Below are 11757 nucleotides of genomic sequence, written 5' to 3'. Positions count from 1 at the left end.
AACTAAAATTAGAGTTGCCATATGATCCAGAAATCCCTTTCCTGGGCATATATCCCAACAAAACTCCCCCTATTGTTTCTACCTGGACTTTTTCCCTCTTTGGTTTCTACATCCCATTCATACCTATGAGTGGAAGGAAGCAAAGGAAAAGATTTGGTTGAGATAGGGAAATATCAATACTTTGTACTGATATGTGTTGTTCCATTGATTTCCCCTAAAACTTATACATAGCAAGTACTCCACCTGTATTATTTTCTTTCACTATTTGCTGTTGTTAGAAATAAAAATTCAGTGCATGAATTTGAGTATCGAGAAAGATCAAGAATGCAATTAACCGAAACCTACTTCATTGGACACCAATGAATGTAACTAGGATACCAACTCCTTGTCAAATAAAAGGAAAGAATTAAGAGTTAATTCTTTCAATTACTATATGATCCAGCAATCCCACTCCTGGGCATATATCTGGACAAAATTATAATCCAAAAAGATACATGCACCCCCCAACGTTCAGAGCAGCACTACTCACAATAGCCAAGACATGTAAACAACCTAAATGTCCATTGACGGATGAACGGATAAAGAAGATGTGGTACATATATATAACGGAATGCTACTCAGTCATAAAAAAGAATGAAATAGGGCTTCCCTGGTGGCGCAGTGGTTGAGAGTCCGCCTGCCGATGCAGGGGACACGGGTTCGTGCCCCGGTCCGGGAAGATCCCACATGCCGTGGAGCGGCTGGGCCCGTGAGCCGTGGCCGCTGAGCCTGCGTGTCCGGAGCCTGTGCTCTGCAACGGGAGAGGCCACAACAGTGAGAGGCCCGTGTACCACAAAAAAGCCAAACCAAACCAAAACAAACAAACAAAAAACTTAGCCCAAATAAGAATGCCAGTGTCACTGTGGGGAAAACAAAAAAAAAGAATTCCTGCTTTAAATGTTAATTTGAAAATCTTCTGAACTCCATGCCCACCCATCTCAGAAAGATGCCCGTTTTCTGAGACTCCTGGAAAGTATGATATAGGTTCTATGTTTGGGGGATGTCTCACTAGATTCAAACCAGGCACTTTATAGTAATTGTCTGAAGAAAGTTTTATTTCTTTTCTTGGCAAAGACCCTGGATTGTATTCCAGGGCTTAATTTCATTTCTGTACTTTAAGTCACAAAGACTAAGATATATAAGTATTCTTGGGCTTAAGTCAGACAGTATGTTAGGCCTCAGGTGAATTAAATAGAGGCCTGGTAAATCTGCAAAAAACAAACAAAATAAACATCATCTTAGAACATTCCCTGGAAGATGAAATGTACAAGTTAGAACAGCTTTGGCCTGGCTGAAATGCAGAGAAGGCAGGATTTACACAAGGCAGTATTAGCAGAATAATGAATGACCTAGCCCAGTGGAGAATTTTTCTTCAAGTATTTCAACTGTATGAGATCTAATTTCTCCCAACTTATTACAATATAATCTTTAAACATATTCATTGTGATTAATAATATTGGAAGGAAAATCCCATAATATTTTGAGGAATGAATGTCCCCTCACTTTGCTGGCCAGGTGAATGAGTCATTCACTTCCCACAGACTTCAGGATATTTTGGTGCTCTGTGTCAACCCATCACTGCCAAGCAGCAGCTGACACTTTAAAGTGAACTTCTCCCCTTCACAGATGGAAACTGAGCTCTAAATATTGGTATTCTGAGTTTCACATTTGCCTGAGTCGGTAACTTTCTAGGTATGATAAGAAGCAGGGTGCCGATCAATGGCAGCAGAACGTCACACCTTGGGTTCATTTCCTGCCATCTCACTGGATACTGGATGGCTCAACCCAGGGTGTGATGGTAAACCAGCTCTTTGGGGTGGAAGCCAGGTGTGAGGGGGTTGATTTGCAGCACTTGCCAATTTCTGTGGTGTAAATACTCCGATCATGGCTGATTTCAGGCTACCAAGTTTTAAAAATCAGCGCTCAAACTGCTGAATATTTAACAATCGGCTCTCTTCAGCTGGTTCCAGCATGCTGCTGGTTCTACCTCACTAAAAACCAGGTCTTGGTTTTCTGGTGGTTAATTATAGATTGACAGCTAAAATATAGTGTAATTATTAGACTTGAGGCCTTTTTGTTGTTCAAAATTCAGCCCAAGTGAGCAGTAAAGCCCAGTATTGGCCTAGATCACAAGTTTCACAGTATCTACTTTCAAAGGCTCTAAGGGTCTAACAATGTGAAAGCTCAGCCGTTAGCACTTTAGAAAGGCTTACTTACAAAAATATTTATAAGAATTACAGCCTAAAGCAAAATAGTTATTTTGGGCTGGGACCATGGAATGGATTGAAAATTAAAAGATATTTATTCTAATAAATAAATCAACTTCTCAGCAGTAATGGTTGCATGCTTGACCACACTCCTTTTCTCATGAAGTTCAAATGCTCTTTTAGGACTGAGCGGCTGTTCCAGACCCCATTTTATTTGACCCAAATAAGAGTTGTAATCTCTTTGGAAGAAAGGACTCCTCTGTTTCCCTTGTGAAGGCCTATGTCCATCAAGTGGATGGCTTCTAGAAAAGAAAGAGGCACTGACTGGCCTGGCTCCTATTTGGACCAGTCCCGTCTTCCTAGAAAATGATCATATTTATACACATGTATGTAGGAGGTAGTCATTCTTTTTATTTAGCACTGTTCCTTCAAAAATATCAGAAATGCGTGTGTAAAACATGTCAGTAAATAACTATTTGAAATAATCACCTGTATGTTCTTTCTGTACCACCACGTCACAAAAGCCACTTAATGTTATTAACATACAAAAATAATAATAACACCTTGCATTTGTAGAGAGGTTAAGAGCAATCTGGAGTCTGAACAGACGTTAGCTCGTATCCTCACTTGTACCCTCAATTTGTCAATTAGTATCTTCATTTGTAAACAAACATAAAAAGAGTAACTGCTTCATGGGGTTACTGTGAGGATTAAATGAGATCATGTAAATGAAGCACTTAACGGAGGCTTGATGTTTAGTAGATGCACAATAAATCAAGAAATTATTTTTATGCTGTTATTCTTTTGACCTTTTGCAAAGTTCTTTAATTAACCCAATCTCATGAGATCTTTTACTATAGTCATGTGAAGTATGAAAGTTAAGCATTATTATAGCCCCTTTTAAAGATAAGGAATTGAATTAAGAATTTCCCAAGATGGAATGGCTGCTAAATGGCAGAGCTAGCATGTGCTTTTCATTGTGTTATGTATAAAAAATAGCAGTAAAACTGATATTCTAGTCAGAAGACTTTTTCATGCACGAATAGGGTAAATATTGCTAGCTACTGATTTGGGAAATACTATTATACCTTGAAAACAGCCACAAATTTATTCTATTGGTAGCAGCAGCAGCAGAAACTTTCTAAGTGTTTTCTATGTGCCAAACACTATGTTAAACATTTTCTGTTTCATCCCCTTCGAACCTCAGAATAACCCTCTATAGTAGGTATTATATCCCTTTCACAGATAATCATAAAAGCTAACATTTATGCACTTGGTCTGTGCCAGACATTGTGCCAAGTATTTTAGATGCATTAACCTCATTTTACTCAACCCAACAAACTTCTGAGATAGTGAGCCACTATTGTTATTAGTATTCCAGTTTGCTAATAAAGATAATATAGAGACGAATTTGCTGATAGAATTATAGAGCAGGAAACTTTTAATTAGACATTATGTCTGTGTAATTATATAGTTTAAAGGTCCTGCCAGAATTACCTTGCTAGAGCCAGTCCCATTAAATATAATCATTGAGGTAGATATCGGAAAGAAAACAGATGTTGGGGCAAAATTATGTTCAAAGCGTGTTTGTGCATTCCTTTGATACTACGCTCCCCCCCCCACCCAGAGTTGTAAATTAAAAGATATGCTGTGGAAAACAAATTTTGGGGAGTCATTGTATTAGTCAGGTCCTATCCAGTTTCAGTAGAAATAAATTCAGTTTGGCAACTGCACCCTGTAAACTATTCTTAACACCTGGTAACTCATCATAGCTGTTCTGAAGATAAACACAGTGATGGGGTCAAAGAAGGATGTTGTTTCAGGGTGTATGTTGCTAATAATAAAACAGTCTCTCTGCAGGAAGTATACACAGACAGCTCACAAAAACAGGAAAGTCACTCAGGAACCTGCTGTAAAACTCCTGGTCTGAACTCATGAAACTGCCCTAAAGTCACAAGGAAGGGATACCACACATTAGAAGTCAAAGAGAAGAATGCCGTTTTTCTCATACTGTAACTCCGACAATACTGTATTTTCAATCCCGTGAAGACTGATCTAGGCAGACTAAGGAATAGACCCTTTTACACCAAACCCATCATTTTTCAGATAAAGAAACTAAGATCACAGTCGGATATGATGGACATCTAGTGTTTCTGCCTGCCCAGAATCTATTTCCCCTTTTGGTAATAATCCATCCCACGGAATTTTCTTTGGTACTCCTCCCTGACTCATGATCTTTGGGTTTGGAGAGGGCCGATCACACCCGCAGTTCCAGGGGTGGGCACAGAGCAGGCATGGACAAACAGGGTGACAGTAGAGCATTCAGTGACAGGCATGAGGCAGGATCTGAATTGATTTAATACAGAGGTTAAAGGAAATCCAAGATCACACAGTTAATGCCAAAGTTAGGACTATATTCCAAGGCCAATGCTCTTTTCATACTATGATGCCACATAACTCGTGTAAGTTTTAAAAAATTCTTACTAATTTAAAAAATAGTTGTGGGTTCCATTTCATTGCTAATAAGCCAGACTGTCTCAGGGTCTATGCTACTTCCTGTTCATATATTAAGTACCTGCAACATATGCCCCCATTTTCTTCTATTTCCTTAAAGAGAGTAATAATTTATACCAGGGTAAGGAGAGGACAATGATAATTTACTTTATATTCAATTTCCTCTAAGGCCATTAAAATATTATATTATGCCCCTAGGATACCACTGGATATTTTATTCTATTAATGATTGTGGTATGGTTTATAGCTATGTGAAAAAGGGGCTAGGAAAGAAATGGAGAGGGTATAGTATTCCATGATGCTTACGTGGTTGCACTGTAGTGACTGTGTTATAATTCCCCTCATACTTTAATTTTCCCATTTTGGGGGTAAAATTATATTTAAAAAATAAACTTATACTTTTCTAATAATCTAATTATTCAAAGATCAATTATCTGTGCTTCAAATTATGTTTTACTCTCTTACAGCTGTTTCTATTTAGGCTATTAGTCTCCTCCTTAATTCTGCTGGCAGAAAAAGATATGAGACTCAAATTAAACAATAATCTGCCTATCCCAGGGCGTAATTTTCCGAAGAGTGCCGGTGTGAAAGGATGGCTGGATCAGGGCCGGTGCATCAGGGCTCCCAGGAAATCAGTGAGCAGTGAAGAGCAGGTTTAGGAATTACCCAAATCAATTAACTCTATCAATATGGTTTTTCATTACTTCAGGAAAATTAGAGTCAGCATTTCTTAAAATTATATTTGGGAGTCACACACAAAATGTCTGAGCTGAATTCCTTATCTTCCCCTTTCCAAAACAGTTATACACTCTACACACCCATATCTGTCAACCCTTCCTCACTGCCCACATTTAGTAGTCATCAAGTACTCATGTGTTTTCGTCACCATTCTCATACTGCTACAACAAGTGCTGTTTGGACTAATCGTTTCACAGTCACGGTCTCCTCTTCCTCCCTTTAATCCTCCACAAAGATCTTTAAAATCACAAATCTAATCCTGCCATTCCCCTGCCCCACCTCCATCTCCACTCAAAATCATTCAATGGGGACTTCCCTGGTGGTTCAGTGGTTAAGAATCTGCCTGCCAATGCAGGGGACACAGGTTCGATCCCTGGTCTGGGAAGATCCCACCTGCCGCAGAGCAATTAAGCCCATGAGCCACAACTACTGAGCCTGAGCTCTAGAGCCATTGTGCCACAAGTACTGAAGCCCGCACGCGTGTAGAGCCCGTGCTCCACAGCAAGAGAAGCCACCGCAATGAGAAGCCCATGCACCACAATGAAGAGTAGCCCCTGCTCGCTGTGACTAGAGAAAGCCCACATGCAGCAACAAAGACCCAACGCAGCCACAAAAATAATAAATTAAAAAAATAAATTAAAAAAAATCATTCGATGGTTCCTTATTTCCTTCAGGATAAGACCCAAACTTCTTAGAATGTCATTCAAAGCCTTTCAGGATCTGGCATCTGGCTATCATTTTAGCATCCTCTCTCACCAGCCCCTGTACACTCACTGACTTCACTTCAGTCACACCAAGCTATCTGAATTACTTAGCTGCAGTTCTACATTCCACTCTGCACAAACTATTGCCTCTATCTGAAATACCTTGACCATTTTTTTCTGGGGTTGATTAATTCACAGTTGTCTACAAAAGAGTTTGTATGGTGTTGTGGCTTTGGTGTAAACATGAGACTATTTTTATATATATGCTTCTACACGTAGAGTGTGTTTCTAGAGGAATACACAAGAAACTGGTAATATTGGTTGCCTCTGGAAAAGAGAACTGTGAAACTGAGTTGTAGGAATGGGAGCAAGACTTTTCACTAGATGCTCTTTTGTGCCTTTGCAATTTTGTGCTATGTAAACACACCAACAATTTGACTAAAGCTGAAGATATGTCCACTCTGCGACCCAGCAATTCCACTCCTTGGTATATACCCAAGAGAAATGAATGCATATGTCCACCAAAAAACATGTACAGGGATATTCATAGCACCTTTTCTCATAATAGATAAAAACTGAAAACAGCACAAAAGTCCATCAATGGGAGAAAGGACATATAAGTTAAAGTATATTTATTTAATTAAATATCATGTAGCAATGAAAAGAACAAACTATGATATAATCCATCAGGGATGTAGTGTTGAGCTAAAAGATCCAACATAAAAAAGTAAATAATGGATGATTCTAGTTATTTCAAGTTCAAAGACAGGCAAAACTAATCAATTGTGATAGAAACCAGAATAGTGATTACCTCAGGCAAGTGTGGGGCATGGGGAACTAGGAGGGTGGGGTGAAAGCATATTGACTAGGAAGGGATAATTCTGGGGTTGTAGGACTGTTCTGTATCTCAGGTTGGGTGGTATATGGTACATGGGTGTATACCTATGTAAAATATACATATTCAATGGGATAGATACAATTGTAAAATATAATTGAGCTTTACACTGTAGATTAGCATATTTTATACTCTATGTATATTGATAAAAATTTTCAGAGTTTTTAAAAAACATAACAAGTATACATAACCAATTTGAAAAAGGTAGCTATAATAATTTAAAAAAAAAATCTCACCCAAATGTCAAATGATTTCTCCCTTTGCATTGATAAAAGTCAGTGCAATTTCCATACTAAAGGTCAATTAAAAAAAAAAGAATAGGGAAAATAGTAAGAATTTCTTTATATTAAGAGTAAAGAGAAAAGTTCGAAGCAACTATTGATTGTAAGAATAAAATTTTGATTGAACCAATTATAAAACAAACAAAGAACCCCCAGAATTTTCCATCATGACCTTACTGCCTCAAAGACTATAATGGAATGTTTCAGCCCACCAGGGGCAAAAATGTTCTTTTACAAATTTGCTAAGCAACTTTTAGAAATGTAAGTGAATAAGATTCAGTTTAGACTGGCATTCTATCAGGGAACACCATGGTAACCTGGAGAGAGAGTTCAGTTTGCGGGAAAGTGGAAGCTAGAAATGGAAGTGACAAGTGCAATATTGAGTAAATAAGGTTTATCTGGTCCACAAAGAGGCAGAACAATAGTGATCTTTGTAGGTAAAAGGACAGAAAAACCAGGTAGTCAAGAGAAAGAGAATAGAAGCAAGGAAGAGAGAGGGCTCTAGGCATTCCAAATATTTACATACCTTATTAAATTCAAAAGTGAATTTAAAAAGGTATGTGAAACTGTAAAATAAGCTGTTTAGAATATATCAGATGAGCTGGAGAATAAGAAAAGGGAGGGGCAGAGTCACTCAAAGTGAAAGCAACATGGCTGCTTTTTAAAAAGACTCCTTTTCAGTTCAGGAGAGGCAGTAAGGTACCAAGAGGAAGTGTTTAGGTCAGCCCTCCCCACTCCCAAGATTTAATACTCTGAATATCTAATTTGTCAGGTCTTTTTCCTCTTAATAAGTTGTTTTTTCTTTTTAATTAAAAAGAGTCTTATTGTAGAAAATTTGGAAAATACAAAAAAATTTTAAGGAGAGACCAAAAATCACTCAAGAGATGATCACTGTAGCATTTCGGCATAGGACAATTTCTAATTGGCAGAGAGCTGCCAAAAAAGGAGCCGGTCAGAGGCCCTCCTGCCTTAGGAACCCAGATGAGCTTATTCCTGGAGACGTGTCATTTTTATTTTATTTGTACATTTTTTTCACTAGAAGCTCTGTGAGGGCAGAGATTTTTGTCTGTGCTGCTCATGGCTGTAACCCAGTGTCTGGCACATAATAGACACTCCAGAAATATGTGCTGAATTAGCTATCTTTTTTTCCACACTTACTTATGAAGATTAGTAGCTACTTTTTTTTTCCCCTTAATTATTAAAGCAGTTAAAATCCTTTTCCCGTTCTATTTCATGACTTTATCAGAACAAGCAAGTTATTAAATGAAAATGTTTATTGAAGTTTAGGAAAATGTCAAAAGTAAGCAAAAGCTTCATGATTCATATTAATATCACACTATATTTCTTCTGTGATGACCTGCTGTGCACTCTCCCTGAATACTCATAGAAACAATTCCTTCCATTCCTTATGTTAATCTATTGTCCACATAACTTATTAAATAGAATCTGAAAACAAATTTAACATTTAGGGCTTTGTAGCTCCTTTTTCCTTAAAAACCAGGATTTCTTTTTAAAATGTGAGTTGGAATATTAAATTTTTTCCCCCCAATTTAGGACTTGTCTTTGAACAGTGAAAAATGATGGAGAAGATTCTATGATGGTTAGAAGTAAAGGAAGTTAAGAATATTGAATATTCTTGTAGTAAAAATTTTCAGGGAGGGCAGATGGAATTAATCAAGCTTGAAATGTAGCCAGAATTCTGTAGTCAACATTCCCACTCTTGGAGTTATTGATAAAACGAGACCCTTGGAATCTTTCATAATAAGAGGTAGCCAGGGCCTTTCAATCATTCCAAGGCAACCAAGGCCTCCAGGGGCTACAACACAGTTATTTTGGAAAAAAAAAACATGCCACATAGTTAAGCAAAAGGAGGTTTTATTGGTTCACATAACTGGGAAGTCTGGAGGAGGAACTAAGCTGGGCAGGCTGGGTCCAGGGGCTTTCACAATGTCAGGGTTCTCTCAGCATCCATGTGATCAAGTCTAGGAGACCCATTGGTCCTACTTGGATCATGTACTCTATGCTGGATCACTGACAGTAACCAGAAATTAAGACATTTGAATTGGCAGGGCATGGGCCAGGCCTGGGCCACACACCCTTCCATATAAGGAACAAAGTGGGATCACCCTCAACCAAACCAAGTGAAGAAGTGGATTCTCCACAAGGGACGTTTTGTCACCACATGGACTGGCAAAGGATATTGTGACAATGTTGAAATCACCTGAGCCCTGTGCTCCTGGAACACAACCCCCTCATACATGCACCCATTCACTTTTGTGTTCCAAGAAATGGCTTATGGCAAAACCCCTTACCCACATGACTTAGATAAGACTCATGGCGACCCCCTTGTCTACCTATGACAAGGCCAGACATAGACCCTCTAAATTCCCATTCTTTGTCTCAAACTGATTAGCTGAACTGTTGGTTCCACTGACCAAGCTGGACAAAATGTCGGCTAACTCGACTTGAATAAACTTTAGTCAGGCTTCTCTCCTTCTCCCTGAACTTGGTCCTGGAGCTCAGCCTACCTTTGAGCATGAGAACAAGGAATAAGCCTTCCTAAACTGCCCCTTCTGACAATCAGCTGACCTTTGGGGAAAAATTCCCTGATCAACCACCTGATGACTCCACCTACCATCCCAATCCCCACACCTGGTTCTTTCCATCCTTGTTTGCTCCTGGCTATAAAACGACTGATCAGTGTGACCTTTGAGACGCTTGCAGATCTCATGGCCTATGATCAACGCACTCTCCCCACTACAATAGTCCTCCACCCCTTGTTGCAATAATCCTTTTGAATAAAGTCTCTCCTTACCTCAGTTTGTATTTGTGTTTTGACACTGGCCAGACAAAACAATAGTCTACCACAACACTCTATTATCCAGTATGATGGATCTTGAGGGGATTAAAATTAACTATACCCCTCCTTTCTACTCTCAGTTTTGAATCAATTGAGGGATAGAAATGGAAGCCTGAATCAGGCAGGTAAGAATTCAGAATGTCATCTTAATTGAGGGATGAATGGATAAATAAAATGTGGTATATACATGGATTGGAATATCATTTAGCCCTAAAAAGGATGGTAATGTTAACACATGCTATGGCATGGATGAACCTTGAGGATATTATGCTGAGTGAAATGAGCCAGTTACAAAAGGACAAATACTGTATAATTCCACTTATCTGAGCTATCTAGAGTAATCCAATTAACAGAAACAGAAAATATAATGGTGGGTTGCCAGAGCTGGGAGAAGGGGGGAAACGGGGAGTTGTTGATTAAGGGGTAGGGAATTTCAGTTTTGAAAGACAAAAAAAGTTCTGGAGACTGTTCACACAGCAATGTGAATATAAATAAAACTACTAAATTGTACACTTAGAAATGGTTAAGATGGTAAATTTTGTTATGTGCTTTTTTTACCACAATAAAAAATAATTTTTAAAAAAGTCAGCTTCATTACTAATAAAGCTGGTTGGAGAATGTGACATAGATCTGTGGTCATACGGCTCAGTAATACTTCACTGAATTGAAATAAATTGCCTTAAACTTCAGGCCTTCTCTCAGGACAGGGCTTACTCTAGTAAGCTTATCACAAAAGTCTTCAAGGACAGGCCGTCCTGAAAGAACTGAAGGACTGAGTGACACATTAATAATTCCCTCCTTCAGTCTTACCAAAGAAAGTGTTTTTTCCCCAAGAAGCGAGTGAGCAAAGGGGGAGAGGCCTGAGGGGTTGTCCTGGGGAGTGGACAGATCTGAGGGGATAAGCATTTACTCCTAACAAGTCCAATACAAGAAAAACATAGTAGAATATAGACTGGGAGGGAATATGAAAAACTGTGAAGTCTTTTGTAGTTTTGTTGCTAGGATAACAGAATTTGGAGTGAGTGTTCTCTTCTCAAAACAATTTTATTGGTATGCCTTTTTAAAAATATAATTTGTTAACATTGGAAGTATCACATTTGTAATAATTTGATGCACTCAATTTATTAAATGGCTGAAAGGGAAAAATAAAAGGGATTATTAATGTACAGTTCACATTTTATAATTATCTTAACTATTTTCTGGCTTTTTGTCATGTCAGTTTCATTAATACTATCAGTGAAGCTGAACGATTTTTCAAAATGCTTTAAATTGATATTAATGCCAAAACAAGAGGATAATTTTGCATAGTAAAGCATACATCTGACTTATATGTTTTCATTTGAAAAAGAAAGACACTCCCTTGGGCATCGAAACTTCAAGGTCAGATACAAGTAAATTAGATATATTTGACTGGATACATATATTTTTTAATGTGTAATTCAATTCACTAGAGTAGTGGGACATTCTTTTCTGCATCTCTCTGGAGAAGTTGAGCAGTTTTCATTTTTCTAGGTTATCA

This window comes from Phocoena phocoena, chromosome 3, assembly GCF_963924675.1.
Source record: "Phocoena phocoena chromosome 3, mPhoPho1.1, whole genome shotgun sequence".
NCBI classification, from domain to species: domain Eukaryota; kingdom Metazoa; phylum Chordata; class Mammalia; order Artiodactyla; family Phocoenidae; genus Phocoena; species Phocoena phocoena.
Note: the sequence above shows the minus strand (reverse complement) of the source record.